At 47.7% G+C, this 7,571-nt stretch overlaps 1 long non-coding RNA gene across 1 annotated transcript; it reads left to right on the top strand.

The window, feature by feature from the left end:
• Positions 1 to 2,053: 2,053 nt before the first annotated feature.
• On the top strand, positions 2,054 to 5,224 carry LOC125433938. The gene is made up of 2 exons (XR_007244682.1): positions 2,054 to 2,191; positions 4,684 to 5,224. It is a non-coding gene; the product is annotated as an uncharacterized LOC125433938 (long non-coding RNA).
• The last annotated feature ends 2,347 nt before the right edge of the window (positions 5,225 to 7,571 follow it).

Below are 7,571 nucleotides of genomic sequence, written 5' to 3'. Positions count from 1 at the left end.
CTCAAGACGATCTTTCATCCCACCACATAATCGTGTAGAATTGTGTGGATTTTTTTTTTCATCCCCTTGTGTTACCATCTCAGTGGATAAAGGTTAGAACACAATTTCCCCCCACATTTATTATATGCTTAGGGATTTAGGGGAGGAAAGAAAATCCATATGTGGGCATGGGTGCTTGTCTGTCTGTCAATAGACCCTCGGTGTGATTTTTCTTTTTTTAAAAAAATTTAGTCTTTTCTGATCCTTCTGAAATGGTGGCCCAGAGAATGGAAGGAACTGATGCAGTTTGGGTGGGGAAAGGTGGGGAGGAGCGAGAAAATCCTAAGCCAGTTAAACACATGCTGATCTTCACTTTTCCCTGTGATGGGAGAAGAAAAATTTCCCTGTGATGGGAGAAGAAAAAAAGATGGGAGAAGAAAAAACCACCACTACTGGTGGTCCCCGGCCCCTCGATGATGTGGCTGGCCTCCACACGGGCCAGGGCCTTTACAGCCCTGGCCCCGGCCTGGTGGAACGCTCTCCCACCAGCTGTTCGGGCCCTGCGGGACCTTGGTGAGTTCCGCAGGGCCTGCAAGACGGAGCTGTTCCGCCGGGCCTTTGGAGAGTCCAGCCGCTGATGGTGCCCCCTTCCGCTGGCCCCCCCTTCCGCTTTGGCCCTTCCTACCGGCCTCCTAGCATCTGGGCCTATAACATCTATCTAGGACCTTACCAGTTCTCCTTGGGGGTGGAAGAATTCTAATATTAGGCAACCGGGCTTCACCTACACCTATGCCTATATTTATTCTTTTATTAATTTTAAATGCTAATGTTTAGCTAGTTTTCGCTTCTTTTATAAGTTTTGAAATGCCTATTTGGCGATGTTTTAAAATTGTATTTATTATCTGCTGTACACCGCCCAGAGCCCCTCGGGGATGGGGCGGTCTAGAAGCCCAAAGTATAAATAAATAAATAAATAAAAATAGCAGTCTAACAGATTTTGGAATCTTTGGGGATTCTCTGATCTGAGATCGTGGTGAGTTCCAAAGGGGAAAATATGTGTGTCACTGAGGCCCTTTCCGCACTGCGGAAAGGGCGCCCCTGCACCAGCAGGAATTCTGCCGGTGGAGGGGTGGGGGCCGTTCGCACGGGAGTTTGCAAGTGGCCCTCGCAGAGGCCGGCGTGGGAGAGGCGGCTTTGCATGGAGCCGCCTCTTCTCCGTCCCCCCCACTCACCTTGTCATCCTGCATTGCCCTGCTGGACTCCTAAGACCCGTCCACGCTGCCCTCCGACCTCCAGGAGTCGGAGGACAGCGAGGGAGGGTCTCAGCAGTCCAGTAGAGTGATGCAGGACAACGAGGTGAGGGGGGGGACGGGGAAAACAGCGTGTTCCCGGCAGTGCCGTTTGCACCACGCTGGCAGGAACACGCTGTTTACCAAAAACCTCCCTCCAGGAGGGAGGTTTTTGGAGGCGGCCTGATGCCGGTCTGGGGGAGGTGGAGGGGTTTCAGCAGCACCGCCTGTGCGAACGGCTCCCTGGGGATGGCGTTTTTGCCGTCCCCAGGGCGCCGTATTTGGCCCGTGGGGAAAGGGCCTGAGAATCAAACCAGAAGGGAATGTACACTCAATGCAAAAGAGGCCACAAATGAGTAAATTGCCATTTTTTTTTCGAGTGTGACCTGACAGCTCCTTGAGTTCGGATTGCTAATGAGTTCTTTCTTGCACAAGCTAGCTACATTCCTGTTTAAATGCAATAGGGATTGCATGCTGAATTACCCTTCGTGGAATTCGCATGAACAGAACAAATGATGATGCACCTGGCATTTTTGGAGCAATAACCCCAGTTTTCAGTATTGCATTCTCATAGGCCAGGCCGAGGTTCTGAACATAAACAGACCTATTATTAAAAGGATGCCCCAAGGGCCTTCTGGTCAGATACGAGAATCACTCTATTATTTGTGGATCAGAAGCATAGTAATGCCCTGCATTGCTTAATTTTTAATAGGCAACATGCCCCTGGTCAAGTTTCACACAGAAGAGGACGGCACATTCTTTAGAGTAATCCCTTGTCTAATAAACAGTTGACTATTTTTTGCGATGATGCCTCATTTCCTCTGCTGAAGGCAGGTGGAAATATATAAAAGGACACACTCCGGACAGATCTTTACTTGTCGATTGGATTTATTAGCCTGACAAGCTACTTCTTCTGCAATCAGGTACGTTCTGTTAAATTCCTTATTGAGAGAACGTTGTCATTCATTTGTGTTTTTCTCCGTGTTCTGATGTTAATACTCACGAGAGAGCCAGCGTGGTGTAGCGGTGAACAGCAGGTGCACTCTAATCTGAAGAACCGGGTTTGATTTCCTGCTCAGCCACTTGAGCTGTGAGGAGGTGGTGATGGCCCCAAACCTGGGTAGCTTTAAAAAGGGGCTTGGACAGATTTATGGAGGAGAAGTCGATTTATGGCTACCCATCTGAATCCTCTTTGATCTGAGATTGCAAATGCCTTAACAGTCCAGGTGCTCGGGAGCAACAGCCGCAGAAGGCCCTTGCGTTCACATCCTGCACGTGAGCTCCCAAAGGCACCTGGTGGGCCAGTGCGAGTAGCAGAGAGCTGGACTAGATGGACTCTGGTCTGATCCAGCTGGCTTGTTCTTATGTTCTTATGTCGCCATTTTGTGCTGGTATGTTTGTGGGGGGATTCTCAGGGGTGCGGGGTCTTGTATGCGGATTTCACCAGGAAACAAAGTGTTTCCTTTGTGAAACATCCCACATCCTGCATGTGAGGCCATTGCTTTCACATCCTGCATGTGAGCTCCCAAAGGCACCTGGTGGGCCACTGCGAGTAGCAGAGAGCTGGACTAGATGGACTCTGGTCTGATCCAGCTGGCTTGTTGTTATGTTGTTATCCTGTTGCCAGAATCCCAGTGATCTCGGATGGCCCCTGCTTTTGCTGTGCCAGTGGTGAGACAGGCAAGATGGGTTCATTTAACTCAGGGGCCTTCAAACTATGGCCCTCCAGATGTTCATGGACTACAATTCCCACCAGCCCCTGCCAGCATGGCCAAGTGGCAGGGCTGATGGGAATTGAACAACTGGAGGGCCATAGTTTGAAGACCCCTGATTTAAATCATTTGAGTTGCCTGTGCAGAAGGGACCAGAGAAAGAGAGAAGTGTTATTGAGTTGTAGCTGACTTACACAACCCCTGGTGGGGCATTCAAGGCAACTGATTAAGCAGAGGTGGTTTGCCATGGCCTTCCTATGCAAAGCCTTCCTTGATGTTCTCCCATCCAAGTGTGACTCTGCTCAGCTTCTGAGATCTGGCAAGATTGGGCTATACCAGGGGTCTGCAACCTGTGGCTCTCCAGATGTCCATGGACTACAATTCCCAATGGGCCATGCTGGCATGGGCTGATGGGATTTGTAGTCCATGAACATCTGGAGAGCCGCAGGTTGCAGACCCCTGGGCTATACTATACCATTCCCTATACCAGTGGTGGCGAACCTTTGGCACTCCAGATGTTATGGACTACAATTCCCATCATAAGAACATAAGAACACAAGAACAAGCCAGCTGGATCAGACCAGAGTCCATCTAGTCCAGTTCTCTGCTACTCGCAGTGGCCCACCAGGTGCCTTTGGGAGCTCACATGCAGGATGTGAAAGGAACGGCCTTCTGCGGCTGTTGCTCCCGATCACCTGGTCTGTTAAGGCATTTGCAATCTCAGATCAAAAAGTTCAAGATTGGTAGCCATAAATCGACTTCTCCTCCATAAATATGTCCAAGCCCCTTTTAAAGCTATCCAGGTTAGTGTCCATCACCACCTCCTGTGGCAGCATATTCCAAACACCAATCACACGTTGCGTGAAGAAGTGTTTCCTTTTATTAGTCCTAATTCTTCCCCCCAGCATTTTCAATGAATGCCCCCTGGCTCTAGTATTCTAGTCACTTCCAATTGGCCATTCTGGCAGGGGCTGATGGGAATTGTAGTCCATATCATCTGGAGTGCCAAAGGTTCGCCACCACAGCCCTATACTTTGTCAATGCTTGAGAGTTGATTATTTATGTGATTTGATGACCGATGCTTCCTAAAAAAACCAGTGTCGAACGGTCAAGCAACTAGATTTTTTTTAAACTTAGGAATTATACATGTTGATATTGAATGTTACTGTTCCAGAAATCAGTTTCAACATTTATAAATAAAGACCCCGAGGACAGAAATCTTTTTTTGGGGGGGAGGGGGAGGTACATAAATTAAAAATTTAAAAACAAACAGCCTAAATTCTGGATTCAAAACATGGAAGTCGATTTTGAGAGCAAAAGCCTGTTTGTAAACTTCATTCAGCTGTTTAACAGCAGTGGCGTAGGAGGTTAAGAGCTCGTGTATCTAATCTGGAGGAACCGGGTTTGATTCCCAGCTCTGCCGCCTGAGCTGTGGAGGCTTCTCTGGGGAATTCAGATTAGCCTGTACGCTCCCACACATGCCAGCTGGGTGACCTTGGGCTAGTCACAGCTTCTCGGAGCTCTCTCAGCCCCACCTACCTCACAGAGTGTTTGTTGTGAGGGGGGAAGGGCAAGGAGATTGTAAACCCTTTTGAGTCTCCTACAGGAGAGAAAGGGGGGATATAAATCCAAACTCCTCTTCTTCTTCTTCTAACAGATTCAAGCTCTTTAAACCAGATTAATGTTTCTTTCGTCTGTTTCAGCCTCGCCTTGTCCTTTGCCAAGATGTGTGACTGTTACGGTTCCTCAAATGAGACCACCGTCATCTGTGTCCCCAACGGTAACCAGGGTTGCTGCCAACCATGCTGCCAACCATGCTGCCAGCCATGTAAATGTTGCAAGCCCTGCTGCCAACAGAGCTGTTGTGCGCCGAGCTGCCCTCCATGTTGCCAGTCCAAGAAGTCTTGCTAGACCATCAAGCAGATGTGGAACAACAGGAACCAACTAGCGGCTGGAATAAGACCACCGCTATGAGCATCCTTTGGAAGTCGTTGCCCTGGACTCTCTGAGCTCCTCTTTCGTAGAAGCTTTGCAACTTCCTCCTTTCCTAACTTCAAATTCTTTTCTTCCTCACTTAAATAACTGAACCATCTCTTCCAAGGACTTCTGATACACAAAGAAGGCATGATAAAGATGTAAGACAGAGACTGCGTTCTCCTTCTGCCTGTACTCTTCTGGGTCTTTGAAACTGAACTGTGTTATCTTATACTTCAACTGTCGCATTAAATACGTTTTCAGAATTGTTGGATGGCTGTCACTGATTCTGTATTTGGGGGGGGGGATTTTGCTGCATTGGTTGTTCTGTTCCACATTGTTCTCAAGTACTGAGAGCCAGCATGGTGTACTGGTTAAGAACGGATGGATCTAATCTGGAGAACTGGGTTTGATTCCCCAACATTCTTGCTGGTTGACCTTGGGCTAGTCACGCTTCTTCAGAACTCTGCTCTCTCAGCCCCACCTACCTCACTAGGGCCCCTTCCGCACACGCAACATAATGCGTTTTCAAACCACTTTCACAATTGTTTGCAAGTGGATTTTGCCATTCCGCACAGCTTCAAGGAGCATTGAAATCAGTTTGAAAGTGCATTATTCTGCATGTGCAGAATGAGCCTAGGTGACTGTTGTGGGGAGAAGAAGGGAATGGAGCTTGTAAACCACTTTGAGTCTTCTTACAGGAGAGAAAGGTGGGGTACATATCCAAACTCTTCTTCTTCTCTTCTTCAAGGTGCACTGTAGCCATTATCCCGGTTCCTTGACAATATATATTCCGGGGAAAAGGAATCTAAAGTCAGACAGTGATGATGGATCCACTAGTGCAGAGATTTTTTCTGGGCCTCTGTCTAGTCAAAGTGATGTCTTCTCCAAGGATGGAGCACCGTGCACAAAACTGAGCAAGTAAAACTTGTGTATGATTTCCCAATCTGAAAATGAAAGCGAATTGTCAAGCCTGCATTTTCCCCCAACCAATACTTTCTACAGATAAGGGTCTGAGATGCTACCATGCAGCTCGATTATGCTCATGCTTGCAAACCTGCAACATATGAATTGATGTCATGTCCCTTCTCTCCACCTCCTATCCACTCATAGGTGCTTCTGAAGCCTATTGAGTTGATCTCAGCACAGGGACCCTCAAAAACATTGCATATATATATCTTAACTGCAAAGCATTGGGTCTGGGGCCTTGTAGAATTCCAGCTCTCCCACTTATCAATGAAGGAATAAGAGGGGAAGTCCTCCTATGGATTAAAAACTGGTTGAGGAACAGGAAACAAAGGGTGGGTATAAATGGGAAGTTCTCACAATGGAGAGATGTAGGGAAGGGTGTCCCCCAAGGATCCGTATTGGAACCAGTGCTCTTTAACCTATTCATAAATGACCGGGAAGTAGGGTAGCGTGGTGGCCAAGTTTGCAGATGATACCAAATTATGTAGGGTGGTGAGAACCGCAAAGTGATTAAGGGAAGAGCTCCAAGCTGGACCTTTAATAAAATTAGGTGGGTGGGCTAAGAAATGGCAAATGCAGTTCAATGTAGCAAAATGTAAAGTGATGCACACAGGGGCAAAAAATCCAAATCCTTACAAGTTTATAGATCGCTTTACAGCAGGGTCAGTGCTATCAGGGGTCAGCAGACCAGGAAAGGGATTTAGCGCGTCTTAGTTGATAGTTCCAGGGGAAGGTACACTCAATGCATGGCAGCTGTGAAAAGGCAAACTCTATGCTGGGGATGATAATTAGGGAAAGGAGTTGATAATAAAACTGCAAGGGGATTGTCATGCCCCTTATATATAAGCTGTGGTGCTGACCGCATCTTGGAGTACAGTTCTTGGTCACCATATCTCAAAAAAAGGGATACCTGCAAAGAGATAGAAAAAGTGGCAGAGGAAGGGGCAACGGAGGATGATCAGAGGGACTGGAGCACCTTCCTTATGGAGAGGAGAGGCTGCAGCAAGCTAGGGGACTCCTTTTAGTTTGGAGAGGAGACGTCTGAGGGGGGATATGATTGAAGTCTATAAAATTATGCCTGGGGTAGAAAATGTTGACAGAGAGAAATTTTTCTCTCTTTCTCACAATACTAGAACCAGGGGGCATTCATTGAAAATGCTGGGGGGAAGAATTAGGACTAATTAAAGGAAACACTTCTTCACACAATGTGTGATTTGGAATATGCTGCCACAGGAGGTGGTGATGGCCACTAACCTGGATAGCTTTAAAAGGGGCTTGGACAGATTTATGGAGAAGAAGAAGAAGAAGAGTTTGGATTTATATCCCCCCTTTCTCTCCTGCAGGAGACTCAAAGGGGCTTACAATCTCCTTGCCCTTCCCCCCTCACAACAAACACATCCTATGAGGTAGGTGGGGCTGAGAGAGCTCTGAGAAGCTGTGACTAGCCCAAGGTCACCCAGCTGGCGTGTGTGGGAGTGTACAGGCTAATCTGAATTCCCCAGATAAGCCTCCACAGCTCAGGTGGCAGAGCTGGGAATCAAAACCCTGCTCCCTCCAGATTAGATACATGAGCTCTTAACCTTCTACGCCACTGCTGCTCCAAAGTGGCTTTGGAGGAGAAGTCCATCTATGGCTACCAATCTTGATC

This window comes from Sphaerodactylus townsendi, linkage group LG01 (assembly GCF_021028975.2).
Source record: "Sphaerodactylus townsendi isolate TG3544 linkage group LG01, MPM_Stown_v2.3, whole genome shotgun sequence".
Lineage (NCBI taxonomy): Eukaryota > Metazoa > Chordata > Lepidosauria > Squamata > Sphaerodactylidae > Sphaerodactylus > Sphaerodactylus townsendi.
Note: the sequence above shows the minus strand (reverse complement) of the source record. Positions and strands in the feature narration are given on the sequence as shown.